General features: G+C 43.8%; 1 pseudogene; it reads left to right on the top strand.

Moving 5' to 3' along the window:
• Positions 1-3,404: 3,404 nt before the first annotated feature.
• LOC128940092 (histo-blood group ABO system transferase 2-like) lies at positions 3,405-11,760 on the top strand (annotated as a pseudogene).
• Positions 11,761-14,749: the final 2,989 nt, after the last annotated feature.

The raw sequence follows: 14,749 nt of genomic DNA on the forward strand, positions 1-14,749 counted from the left end.
ACAGAATCAAAAAACCATAGAATCACAAAATCACAGTATCCCAGAATCACAAAATCACAGAATCCCAGACTGGTTTGTGTTGGGAGAATTTTAAAGCCCATCCCAACCCACCCCTGCCATGGCAGGGACACCTTCCACTGTCCCAGGCTGCTCCCAGCCCTGTCCAACCTGGATTCGGGCACTTCCAGGGATCCAGGGGCACCCTCCCCACCATCCCAGAGAAGAATTTCTTTCCAATATCTAATCTAAACTTATTCCTTTTCAGTTCGAAGCCATTCTCCCTTGTCCTGCTCCAATTCTCGATAAAAACTGGGAATGCCATTTCCAGGACACTCACAACTTATGTTGGAATTTTCAGAGCTCAGGTGAGATCAGATGAGAAGAAACAGCTCTAACAAACCTACAGAAAAATAAATTAAAAGCTTTTTGTCTAACGAGAGATCATATCTATGCTTGTCTCTCTTCTACTAAGCTAAACCTTACCCCTGTGCTGTTCTGTCTCTCTCCAGTGGCTGGAAGCTGCTTTGTTGGTGGCTGCTTTGTTAAAAGCTGTGAGCACAAACAGTTCCTGCAGGCTTTTGTCACTTCAGCTGAGCAGGAGATTTCCCAGGATGCTAAAATATCTCCCAGTACATTATCCTTCAAAGCCCAAGAGAGCTGGGAACAGAATTAGAGGGAATAATTTCCCCTCTTTTTTCTAAACCTCATGGAAAGCGTTGCTCTGCTGCTGTTGGTTGTTTGCTTGTTAATTTTTTTATGTCCTAACTATTGTAGCACTTTCATACTTTTTTTCTTCCTTCTCCCAAGTCACTGTGTCTGTGTGACAAAGCATCAGAGCAGAACTCAGGATATTTGTACTTTGCTGGTGGCTCATGATGGGTAAAACTCTTCACTTATCAATGCTTTAGTTTCTCTGTCCATTAAATTGTGGAAGAGGTTTTACAGTGACTTCTGTGAGCCAGAGAGGAGTTTGAGAAGAGGATCCATGTTTACCCCTAAAAGAATTTTCTACCAAGGTTGCTGGCACAGAAACCAAGAAAGAAAGAAGGAGAATAAGAGAAACTTCAACTACATATTCCAATGAGCACTTTGTCTCTGGTGACAATGAGTAAAGTGTGAACTTATGAGTTTTGTAAGAATGTATAAAAAGCATGCAGGCCATAATAAGAACAGTTTGAAGCCTTCTGAAAATGGAGTGTGTTGCTTTTTGTTGCCTCCATCTCAACCAGGACATTAAATAATTATTGCACTGGTCTTTAATATTACTTGAGGTTCCACAGAGACAGCAGTACCCAAGGATTAAGTATCAATAATATTTTTAGGTGTGAAAGACACCATTAAGAGGGGAAATCCAACTCACTGCACGTGACTCCAACTTAGAGTGAGATACAGCCCAGAGAGAAGACACCCAAACATTCAATACACACCCATATTCAATCAATAAAACCACTTTTCATCCCCTTAATTTGGTCTGGCTCTGTGTTTAGGTAACCCACACAGGTTGCAGTGCCAGGGAATAACTGGCTGCTGCAGGTTTCTTGTTGTTTCCCCATTGCTTAGGTGTCAGCACTCCCACAAAAGGTGAGGATTGGGGTGGAGGCTCCTGCTGGCCCCGAGCCCAGGGCTGACACACACACAGGAGGATCTGGGAGCTGGTACTGGTTCAGCAGGGCTGGGAGCAGCAGAGAGCTGCAGCTGCTGGGGTGTGAGCGTTGGGAGAACCACAGGTGAGTGCTGGAACCCTGGAAAATGAGAATTTTGGATTTTCTGTGCTGCCAGGCACTGACCTCCAAGAGAACACTGCATTTGAACTGAGGCCATGGAGAAGCTTCCAAAATGGAATGATAGAACTGGGATTGTGAGTGTAGAGTTTGAATAGAAGTGTGTAATATCACAGGGTGATATCACCTTAAACTTAGAGTTTTAGGGTTTAGAATATAATAATATATATAGAGCAAGATGGAGGTTTTAGGGTGGTGGCTGATCTTTCTTCTCCTCCTTCTTTCTTCTCCTTTCTTTTCTTTTTTCTTCTCCCCCTTCTCCTCCTTCTCTTTCACCTTCTCCTCCTTCTTCTCCTTCTTTCTCCTTCTTTCTTTTTCTCTTCCTTCTTTTTCCCCTTCTCCTCCTTCTTCTCCTTCTTTCTCCTTCTTTCTCCTTCTTTCTTCTTCTCTTTCTTCTTCTTCCCCTTCTCCTCCTTCACCTTCTCCCCCTTCTCCTCCTTCTGCTTCTTCTTCTTTTTTTTCTCCTCCTTCCCTTTTCCTCCTTCTCCTTCTTTCTTCTTCTTTTCTTCTCTTTCTTCTTCTCCCCCTTCTCCTCCTTCACCTTCTCCTCCTTCACCTTCTCCCCCTTCTCCTTTTCCTCCTTCACCTTCTTCTCCTTCTTCTTCTCCTCCTCCTTTTTCTCTTCCTTCCCTTTTTGTCCTCCTCCTTCTCCTTCTCCTCCTTCTCCTTCACCTTCTTCTCCATGGGTTTGGGTGGTTTTGTGTATTTGGATAAAAAAAATCCACATTGTGGGCCACGGGTGATTGGTTTTTGGGTTAAAAGCAGAAATAGTTGAGGCGTCATTTCTTAATTGGATAAGTTTTTTTCCCCTAAAAAGACCTTGTAGAGAGAGAGACGGGGCTATTTTGTAGCTTGCTAGTGAAATGCTGTAGAACTCATGGCTTGTAAAATTGTGATATAGATAAGAAATTAGGCTGAGAAACGGGTGACAGCAGGAGGAGATGCTGAAATCAGAGGATGGTCAATATTGACAAACAGAATGCCCCAGAGACTTTTCAGAAGGCTGGGACAAAGGAAGATGTGGCTGAACCCCAGTTGTGAACAGCCCCAGAATGGATGGAGAAACTGAGCCAGAGAAAAGGACTGTGACTTTCAAATTAGAAAAAAAGAGAACTGAGCAGTGAGGGGCAGAGCAGGAAAATCAAGGCGGCAAAGTCAAAATGGAGAGCTAGACAAAAATAAATAAAATAAAATTAAAAAATAAAATAACAAAATATAATAGAAAAACAACAGAAAAAGGCAGGGACAGAGGGAAAGGAAGAAAGAAAGACCAAGATCAGAGAGGGCACTGGCTGGGGAAAAAAATAAAACCTGATTCAGAGAAAATCTGGTATGAGAATTATTGCTTTGAACAATTAAAAATGGTTTACTATACTATTGTAAAATGAGAGCTCACTGTGTAAATATGTAGTATGTATTATAAATACCTAGATGTCAAACTTTCTATCTAGAAAAACGAATTTTTCTCTGTATTATGTCCAGACTTGCAGTGCAAAACAAAATACTTATTCAGTATTTCATAACCAGTACTTGCTGCCTTTTTGTTTTTGTGTTTGTTTTGGGTTTTTTCCCCACTTTGCTGTCAATCCAGAGTTCACAATCTTGCTTTGCAGCACTAAGGAGATGGGAATGACAAAATTACATGGCCTGGCTATTCTAGTGACAGCAGGGATCACTGGTGCAATCTGGTGGGTGTTTAACCTTTGACAATTATTCTCAACAAGAATTTCTTTCTACTGCCCAGACTCAGACAGGTTTCTTCTAACTAATGCAGGTACAATGTAAGCTTTGAATTTACACAAATTCAAAATCTCCTTTTACATTCAAAATATGAAAATAAGCAAGGTGTGAACAATTTTAACCTTTTCTGTGAAATTCTAAAAGTCTGAATAATTATATATAATACATTATATATAAAAATATACATTTTATATATAATATTATATATCTATAAAAGATATGTTATATATTTTATATATATTTATTTATGTATATATATATATATATATATATAATATCGAGAATATTTCAAGTATTCTTCAATCTAAAAATGTTGTTTCGTGGTGGTTGGTTTCATGCCAACATTGAAATCTGAGCACTGATTGGTTTGACTTCAAACTCCCAAAATCTCACTTCCTTTCAAACCAGGACAGGTGTGTATTCAGTGTTCTGGAGCCTGAAATCAGAGCAGGTGGGGTTAATTCAGAGTTGGCTGGAACAATATTGAAGATCTGTTCCAGTTGTAGGAATCAGGACAAATTTTCAGCCATTCTTTCTCTGCAGCAGAGCATCAAATGCTCAAATGTGAGCACAAATGCTCACATTTTTGTTTAAATTTACACTCAGATCCCACAGAATGGCCAGAGCCAAGGGGTGCTGTGAACATCTGGATTCAAGAGGCAGCTGCAGAGGAGTTCGGGCATCAGCTGAGACCAAGTTCTGCTCAAAGCACACACATTTCCTTTGGTGCAAACAGTCTGGGGCAAATTAAATGACTCGCAGATCCTCAGAGCTGATTGATCTTCAGATAACTTTAGGCTAAACTCCTGTGTGAAAAACACCAATCACTTTTTAATAAAATTTTAAAAATTTAATAGTAATAAAATGGTTATTAAAATAGTAATATAACTGGAGTAATGAAAATTTTGACAATTTGGATTAGGACAATACGAGACAAAAAAACCCCAAAGAGTTACAGACATCTGGGTGCCTCTTTCTGGGCAAAATAAGCCCAAAAAAGGACCCATATGAACAGAGGATTACCCCTTAAAAGCAACAGCCTGTTGCATATTCATACACCTCATACATGATGCGTAAATTCCATTCAAACACAGGATTCTGTCTGGTCAGTGTCAGCTTCTTCCTCTGAATCCTAACAGCGTCTTCAGGGCGGAGCGAGGTGGGAAGAAGTTCATTTCCTCTGATAAGGGAGCAATAAATTCTCTTTCTCTGAAAGATTCAGGTGTCCTGTGGCTGCTGAGTCCTCTCTTTAAAAAGTCTCTTACATGGCACAGTTTCTATTTTAACATTATGTTATAACCTAAAACTCTATTTAACACACTACTTAAGAAAATTAATACAGCATCACTTTCTGACATAACACATACAATATTCATTTTAATATTTTCCAAAAGCCAATCATAAAATACACCTTTTTTGCATCCTGTCTTGAAACAGCTGAGATTTGCAAATCCTCATCACCATACTGACCCCACAAATGTTCTGTTAGATTTGTTTTATAGTTTCAGTCACAATGGAAGTGGGTGAGAGGCTGATTTTGGTTTTATCATTGACTCATTGCCTTCTTATCCTGTCCAAGGTACCACTACCCTTTCTCCCCAGCCAGAGCTCAGGAACACAAAGCCTCCCCTGGAGATGATTCAGTCCTGTAAGTTCATTCTGCAAAATGAAAAAGTAATAAAAGAGGTATGGACATACAGGAGAGCGTCACGGACATATTTTATGAAAAATCCTTCTGTTAGGATGTTTTCTCCTGACAAGCTGAGAGGCCTCAGAAGTGAAATGTGAACAATGGTTATCTGCTGCTGTGGAATGCAACAGGTGCATCTGTGATTGGTCTCATGTGGTTGTTTTTAATTAATGGCCAATCACAGTCAGCTGGCTCAGACTCTCTGGTCAGTCACAGGATTTTATTATGATTCCATTTCTTTCCTTTCAAGCCTTCTGATTAAATCCTTTCTTCTATTCATTAAGTATCGTTCTAATATATAATTTTCTTTTAATATAATATATATAATAAAATAATAAATCAAGCCTTCTGAAACATGGAGTCAAGATTCTCATCTCTTCCCTCATCCTGGTAGCCCTGCAAACACCACCACAGGAAAGAGTTTACCAAAGGATCAGTCCAGGCCGTGAGGACAACACTCACCTAAAAGACTCCTTTTTAGGCACCAGATCCATGCCCTGGAAGTGCAAATTTCCATTTTGATATGAGCCACCCTGCAGGGTCACATTGTATATGAACTCATGTAAATAAAAAAATAGTGTTTGTGGTGGAGTCTGGATGCTCACTGACATTGAACCACACAAAGATCTCTTGCGGCGCTCATCTCTCATAAAAAAAAAAATCTGAAACTTCTGTGCCACAATTCATTTATGTACCCTTTATTTCTCCCTGTATAATATTTCCAATATTTTTTTTATTTTCATTTGCAGAAAAATAGATGAAACATCTCTGATGCTTCCATGGTAAGTGCACCTGCTCTGGCACAATGGAATATCATGACCATGAAATCCCATTGATGTCAGAAACACAGAGTGGCACTGAGAGGATAGCCGAGAGCCAGACCGAATGAAACAGAAGCCTGACTAGAAAATCAACTCTTCCATAAACCATCAAAAATGCATAGATGAAGAATCTGTAATTTGTTACTTTCAGAAAGGAAACCAGGTAATGATGATGAAAGTTGAAAATATTTTGGTTTAATTTTATCTTAATTCAGTTTTTTGCATCCTCTGTCACAACTCAGAAGCCAAAAAATCAAAATACTATTTTTTGTGATGGCAGTCACCATCATACCTGATGTGTAAACACCTATGGAATTAACATTTTTGGTCACTGGGATAAATGATTTTCTGGAATTGCCTATTCAGAAATCTGTGCTGCAATCAGAAACCTGTGCTGTGATTTCAAAGTGAGACTGGAATGATTAATTCAGTGTTACATCTGTGTTTGTTTTGATGAATTTCCTGGGCCATCTCAAGCCTGCCTTCATTGCCAAGCCCTTGCAGGAGGAGGGATGTGCTGGTGCTGACACCATGGCTGGCTCCAGTTGTCTGGGAAGGCACGTTCAGCAGAGACATCCTGGATGCTCAATATCTGCAGAAGAACCTGGTCACTGGAGTGGTCACTTTTGCTGTTGAAAAGTACTGGTCTGTCCTTTATTTCTTGTCAAATAGTTAAACCTCTCTGCAGTACTGCTGGTGGAGCATGATTGTATCTGCAAGGGGTGAAGGAAGGAATGATGAATCTGACTACAGGTTCTCAGAAGGCTAATTTATTATTATTTTTATTTTATTTTATTTTATTTTATATACTTTGACTATCATATATAATTATTAATTTTATATATAATTAATTATTATCTATTATATTAAAAATACTATACTATACCAAAGGATACAGAAAGGATACTTACCGAATACTAAAAAGATAGTAATGAAAATTATATATATTCTATATATAAATTATACATATATGATTACATATATTATTATATATATAATTACATATACTATGTATATCTTATATAAAAATAACAATATATAATTTATATAAAAATAATAATATATAATGTTATATAAAAATTACATATAATAATTAATTATATGTATAATTAATTTTTATATATTATATTATAAATACTATACTATACTAAAGGATACAGAAAGGATTCTTACTGAATGCTAAAAAAAAATAATAATGAAAACTCCTGACTCTTTCCAGAGTCTCCACAGAGCTTGGCCCCAACTGGCCAAAGAGTGAAAACATCTCACAGCAGAGTAATATTTTCCTCTTTGAGCCAGGTCTCATAAGCTCTTGGAGATTTGTATGACACCCAAGATAGCTCAGCTAGCTTAGAAGGCATAAAATCAGCAGGATGGCTTCTGTGGTAGTGTTGGAAACAAAAAGGTATAATAAAAGGCAAAATAACAAAACTCTTTGCAGAGAAAAACCCAGCAGCTGTGTTAAATAAAGGACACTAACATCATAAAAAGGAGCAATAGATAGAAAAAGAGAAAGAAAATGAATTTGAAAAGCTGTCACTCCTCAGCAGAAGGAGCCTCTCCCTTCTCTTCCTTTCCATGTCTCTTAGCTATGTCCAGTTCATCGAAGGGTTCATGAGCTCTGCCAACAAATACTTCCTTGCTGGGCACCCCATGAACTTCTACCTGTTCACAGACTGTCCCGAGAAGGTCTCCCACCTTCAGATGGCCCCTGAGAACCACCTGTTTGTCATCCCTGTCCAGCATGACCCCAGGTGGCAGGACATCTCCAGGAGCCGCATGGACATCCTCAGCTCCTACACCAGAGCCAGTTCCAGCACGAGGTGGATTATCTGTACTCCGTGGATATCAATGTCCAGCTCCTGGCACACATTGGCGTGGAGATCATCGATGCCTTGGTGGCCACCATCAGCTCCTGGCAGGTCACCCCACAGCAGGAGGACAAAGCCTCTGAGAAACACTCTGAGTCACAACCTGCCGTCCCTGAGGGACAAGGGGACTTCCACTACACTGCCAGCTTCTATGGGGGCAGCGTGGCTGAGGTGTACAAGCTGAGCAGAGCCTGCTCTGCAGGGCTGCTGCAGGACAGAGAAAATGGCATTGAGGGTCCCTGGCACCACGAGAGCCACCTCAACAGGTACCTCCTGCAGCACAAACCCACCCGGCTGCTGTCCCCAGAGTACTACTGGGACACAGAGCTGAGCTCCAGCAGCATCCTGGTGAAGAGGACGTGCCCTGTGCACCAGCACAGCCAGAGGCAAGCTCCTCAAACAAAGAGTGTGAGGCCTTTCTTCTTCTCTGTCTGAAGTTTCCCTCATCTGCTCTTGGGAAGGATGAAAGTTTGACAAGAAAGTCTCACAGATATGTGTGCTTAGCAGAAAGATTTTTAAATGTAGAGTCTGATGAAGGAATAGAGATGGAAGCAAGTTTTGGTATAGAAGAAAAGAATTGCTGAGCCAGTCTTACTGGATAACCAAGGAGGCAAAGGGTGTGTTAGTTAGAAGGGGTTTTTATGGCTTAGAGCAAAGGATAAACCCATCTCAAACAAGAAAATGTTTTTACCAAGCACAAAGATAGACAGGCAAACAAGTCAGCGAAGTTGCAAGTAGAAAAAAGGTCTCAGAATTTTCCACTGCAGGAAAACTGAAAAACAACTTCCAGCTTAAATTGTAATGTATTAACGTTGAGTGATTGGAGAACAGTAACATGAATATGGTAATTACAGTAGTTATGATAGGCTAGAGATAAAAGTTAAGGTATAGATTGGTTCTACTGTATGAAGATGCTCAGCAAAGAGAAGTATAGAATGCAATGTAACTAAAAGAAAAATATATAATGCATTGGAACCAAAAGAAAAGTATAGAATGCATTGGAACCTAAACTAAGGGTCTCTGGAGCTGACAGCTGTAGGCACAGCTCTGTTGCCCATGACCCTGGACTGCTGTAACCTCTTGGATGGAATAAACTGCATTTTGTATACAAGAAACTGCATTTTGTATACAACAAACTGTATTTTGAAGAGCCACCCGGAGTCCCACATCCCTCATTTCAGCTCTTAAAATCTGCCTCATGATCATCATGAAAGGGACACAGATTGGGGACCACCAAAGAAAAAGGATCCTTGTGTGACATTCTGGCCCTGCTGGAGAAAGTTGCTTGCCAAGGACCCCAAGGCCTGAGCACATTGCTGAGCTGTTGTTCACAGGTGTGTTTGCTACATGCTACACTGAACCTGGTGAAAAGATTTATGGGGGAGGCATTTTAATGGTGGTATGTGCCTTATTGCAATTTCATTCCTTAAGAATACAGATTTGAAAACAGAACAAGGAGACAACATCGTGCTCAAACCTGGTTTGTCCAAAACTGGGCAGTAAAAGGTTACTGAAAGAGGGCCAGACAAGAGGAATCTGTGTGATTTGATGAGTTTTCAGATAAAGATTGGTGTGAACATTCAGCTGAAGCATTCTGGGGAATTGAGTTAGTTGGTCACTAATTTACTTAACTAGCTACTTAGGCAAAAGTAATCAAATAATTTTAGATCAATGGAAAAGGACACAGATTTAGATGTAAGACTCAGAAAAAGTCAATTCTGGTATGAACCAGCCCTTTTGAATCACTTCAGAGAGCACAGATGATGTTGGTCCCATGAAATCAGAGTGCTGAATTAGTGAGATGGCCTTTGAGCCAGGACTGTGGGAAAGACAGCCAAGAGCTGTGGAAGAACATAGCCTTTGAGTCAAGGAGCTGTGACAGCCAAGAGCTGTGAAGAATACGGCCTTTGAGCAAAGAGCTGTGTGTGTGTGTTGTACGAGGCCTTTGAGTCTCGGGGTAAAATATGGATTGTGGGAAATGTATGTCTTGTACTTAAATATCTGTATCATATTTGAACATCTGTCAGTAAAAGAAAAAGGGGGAAATGTAGGAGGAGTCCTTGTAAGGCATATGTATTGTATAAGTGGCTGTGTGTTATGGTTTAGGCCTGACAAAGCCAGAGCCCCCATAAATATACCTTTTACCTGATATCTGCTGTGAGATGTGGCCAGGAAATAAGCAAAGCAGGCTCCAACTTAAACATAAAGAGAAGTTTATTAACTAAACTGCACACACAATTACTAGACACAATTACTAAACTACACACACAAAGAGAATGAAAACTACACAGAAACACTTCCTTATCCTCCTCCCACCCAATTCCCAAACACATTTACATTTCCAAAAAATTATCCACACTCGGTCTGGCACCACCCTTTAGAAAAAAAAATCAAATCTTCAGCTCATAAGGGATAGACGGAGTCCTTCCTTGTGCCACGGACTTCTTGTCACAATCAGCAATCCGCCCGGTATCTTGCTATCTCGTGACATCTCCTTTCCATGCCAAGGTGCTCTCACCACCAGGCATGGGATGGGGCAGGGGCCTGCCTTCAGGGCCTTTTAAGAATGCCTCGTCTCATTCCAAGCAGAGCACAGTCACATCCCTGGGACCTTTGTCCCCCCCCATGTCTTCTATACCCCCTGGGGCCGAGGGGTCTCAAAACCAAACTCTCTTGACGCCGAGCCTCCGCTTCCCCCTGCAATACAGCCTCTGCATCACCAGGAAAGAGTCCATGGATATACAACAAAAAAGAGTCCAGCAAAAACTGCCACTCCATCTTCCTCCATTCCTTCAACATCTCTCTTCTCCCTTTGCCAGACCCCCCTTACTGGCCTGGTTTCTTCCTTCATCTTCCACTCCTATCCCTTTCCCAGGAAAGGCAATGTTCTGCGAAGCCTTCATTCTCCACAAGGGTTAAAAGCTCTCCCAGGCGGCCGGACTGCCCGCTGCCCCCCCCTTTTCTCCTCCCAGCCGTGCTGCCTGCCGGCACATGATATCAAGTTTCAAGATATACAGTTTGCGCACGGGCTGCATTCTCTCCATCCCAAATGGGGGGGGGGGGGGGATAAACAGGTCGCTCAAGGGTCCGCCACCCTTCCTCTGAACCCGGGCCTACCGTAGATGGGCCACGTGGCTTTCCCCTCCCCCAGCCCAGCCAGCAATTGGGCCGGGGGAGAGACTTCTTCACGCCGGAAATCCCAAGAGGGCTCTGAGGGACAAGAGCCCTGCTTTTAACCCCTTGGGTTCGTAGTCTCAAGAGGCGGATCCAAATGCTGCACTGGTCAAACTAGGTGCTCATCTTAAATTCCAACCACCCATTGGTAACCACAGCAAAACAACATATCCCAGATGTCCCATTTCCGGTCAAACCACGACACTGTGCCCCAGTCCTAGTTATTCTAAATGAGCTACAGCTGTGGAGTCCTTAGTTGGGCAGCAGCTGTGACTCATTTAGAATAACTAGGACTGGGGCACAGCCACTTATACAATACATATGCTTTACAAGGATTCCTGCTACACAAAACCCCACCTGAAACCCCATTTAAAACCGGGGGCAACGCCCCTGACCTGTCCCAGGGCTCGGCAGGAGGTTTGTCCCTGGGAGACGCCCCTGTCCGGCCCTGCCTCTCCCGGAGTTTCCCCGTTGTCCCGCAGGAGCTGGAGGAGCGCAGCCCGCGGGGTCCGCAGGTGCTCAAAGCCACCTACGAGAAATTCGAGCTCCACCTGCGCGGGGAGGACGCGCTGGTCAAGAACTACGGGCTGCTCTCGTGCTTCAAAAAGGACCTGCACAAGGTGGAGACCTACCTGAAGGTGATGAGGTGCCGGCGCTACGGAGAGGGGAACTGCGCCCTCTGAGCCCGCCCCGCTCCAGGGAGAAGAAACCGGAGAATAAAACCCGCTACTGCCGACACGAGTCTGGCTTTGGGGGGCACGAGTTTGGCTTTTTGTGGGGGCACAAATCTGGATTTTTGGGGGCACGAGGCTGGCTCTTGGGGGGCACAAGTATGAGTTTTGGGGGACATGAATCATGCTTTTGGGGAGCACAAATCTGGATTTTGTGGGGGTCGTGAGTCTGGCTTTTGGGGGGCACGAGTCTGGCTTTTAGGGAACAGGAATCTGGGTTTTGGGGGGCACAGAATGTTCGGGGGATGGGAGGGGCAAGATGCCGCAGGGAGAGGTGTGATTTGGGGCTGGGAGGTCAGATTTGGGGATAGACTTGGGACTACGGGGTGGATATGGGGTGGGGCACAATTGGGGCTGAGATGGGTGGATTTGTGGCTTTGGGGAGATTTAGGGGTAGATTTGGGATTGGGTGGTGGATTTAGGGCTGTGAGGGGGGATTGGGGAGAGGATTTGGGGCTGAACAGCAGTTTGGGGCTGGGGGTGGATTTGGGGCTGCAAGGATGAATTAGGGCTTGGATTTAGGGTTGGGGCGGAGTTGGGACTGAGGGGAGTGAATTTGTGGCTTGGGAGGGATTTGGGGGTAGATTTGGGACTGAGAGGCAGATTTGGGGCTGGAAAGGTGGATTTGGGGTCTGAGGAGGGTGGGGGCAGGGGGTGAATTTGGAAGGTGCTGAGTCCAAGGTGGTTGGTTGGTGGTACTCATGAGGTGGGTGCTGGCACCAGCCTTGGCACAAGCCCTGAGCAGAGGATTTTCCTGTCACTGCATTTGGGACCACCACAGCTTCCCTGGGGAGGCTCAGTTTTGTGCCACAGCCCACTCACCTCCGCAGGTGCAGGCACTTATCACCACAAACCTCATGGCAAATGGGGAAAAGCTGACAGCAAGGGAAGCCCTGGCCCTGCAGGGTCATGCTTGTTATCGAAGCAGCTGAAATGAGGGCACACAGAGGTGTCCCCAAATCCCCTCAGTTGTTTTAACTTATTCCCAGTGCTCAGCTCCATCAGTGCTTGTCCTTGTGGTGCCATTTCCTGGGACCCTGATGTGCTTCTGCTTGTCCCATTAAAAGAAGGGTTTGCATTTCCTTGTCTGCTTGGAAGGAGCCAACTCCATGGTGGCTTTGGCTTCTCTGGAGCTGCTCCTGCCATGAGCCAGCCCTGGGCACTGCCAGGGAATGGTCCCAGTCCCCAGGCTGCCAGAGCTCCCAGGGATGCCCAGGGTGGGATTGTTGGGGTGTCTGTGCAGGGCCAGGGGAGGGACTGGATGATCCTTGGGGGTCCCTCCCACTCAGGATATTCTGACTCTTCCTGCAGTTTGCCTGGAGCAGTGTCTGCCCACCCTTGTGACACGTGGTTCCCTGTGGTGACATTGAGTCACCTGCTGTCCCTGGGCATGGATCCTTACTGAAGAGCAGCAGCAAAACTGGAGCTTTTTGGGGTTTGACACAACCAATACCCATCAGATTTTTTGTTGAGAAGATGGAATTTCTGCTTGCTTGCTGTCTCTCCACACTCCCCCTTGCAGGCCCTGCTCTCCAGCCCCTTCCAAAGGCACAGCAAGCTGTGGCCAGTACTGCCCCCAAGGGAAGGGAGCAGCAGAGTCAAACAGAAAGCTCTGTTCCTGCAGAACCATCCCTCAGCTCCCTGCCTGCTCCCTTCCCTTGGGACAGGGTGGGAGGCAATTCAGAACCCACCCTCCACAAAGCACTGTCCAGCCCGATGGAAAGGGGAACAGACGGGGATTTGGAAGGACTTGCTCAGGATGAGAGTGGCCGTGTGTCCTCCTGGCTCATTGCCTCGTGATGTCAGTCAGCCCTTCCAAAGCAGAAACATTCCCAAGTGGTAAATTCTGGGGAAGCTGCCCCTCATATATGGCAAAAATATGTGCACAGGGAGGAAACTAGAAGACGTTGTAGAGAGGAATTTCATTTCTCTCCCAGGCCAATGAACTGTCTTTGGAACAGTTTGACCTCAAAGAAGAAGTTTTATTTGATCTCAGTTTTAATGATGCCACAGAATTAAAGCAGCTCTGTCTTCATCGTTTCCAAGAGTTTTGCAGTGTTTTATTAGGGATGAAAGTTTAATGTTCTGAGACACCATGTGCGTCGCATCCAATGTCTGCTTCTCCTCCAAATATGTAACAGCAACAGAAATGGGCAATAAACCTAAATGCTACTAAAAGTAAGCCCCCAGATAAATGCTGGTTTTAGAAAGGAGGTGTTTTCCTGTCAACTTATTGAGGTCAGCTATATCTGGAACCAGCAGAGCTGCAGGATTATTTAGACAGAGTATCAGACGTGTGCAGCACTTCCAGAACAACAAAAGGAACAAACCCTCCCTGCAGGAGCCCACGTAAAGCCCAGAGCTGCTCTGAGAAAACTGGAGGGGGAAGGTGTCTTACCAGCAGGAGTAGCTGTGGGACTTATTTGCACAGGCACAGGAAAAGTATTTCTCTAAGAAGAGAAAAAAAAAAAAAGCCTTGTAATAAATGTGTTGAGCCACAAGAGTCTTGTCAACCACAGGTGTTGAACCCCAAGTAGTTGGGGCATTAACATTACGTAAAACAAAGGTTCCTTCTACTTTCAAACATGTTTTCCATTAAATGAAATGAGATTGTGTAACCTGGTAATGAATAACCATCTGAGGCAGTTCAAGCAATGGGAAGGGACACCAAGCTCACCAAATCATGAAGGGAGGGGGGTGTCTTAATTCATAACAAACTCCTGCCCAGGTATTTTGACCTCGCTTTGCAAAAAGAAAAGCTCGGGGATGAGCCACAGGAATGATGTGAAATCCCTCTTGAAATTAGAGAAATGTAACCTGTTTAACAACTAGAGAGAGCAAAGGGGTGATTTGCTACAGGAGAAATCACCTGGCCCTGGCTGAGCTTGAACCGCAAAGGCAAAGGTAAAGCAAAATCCAGTGTGAGGACACAGAACTTGGG

This window comes from Melozone crissalis, unplaced genomic scaffold (assembly GCF_028551555.1).
Source record: "Melozone crissalis strain CALT ecotype California unplaced genomic scaffold, PUWL_Pcris_2 ptg000032l_1, whole genome shotgun sequence".
Classification (NCBI taxonomy): Eukaryota; Metazoa; Chordata; class Aves; order Passeriformes; family Passerellidae; genus Melozone; species Melozone crissalis.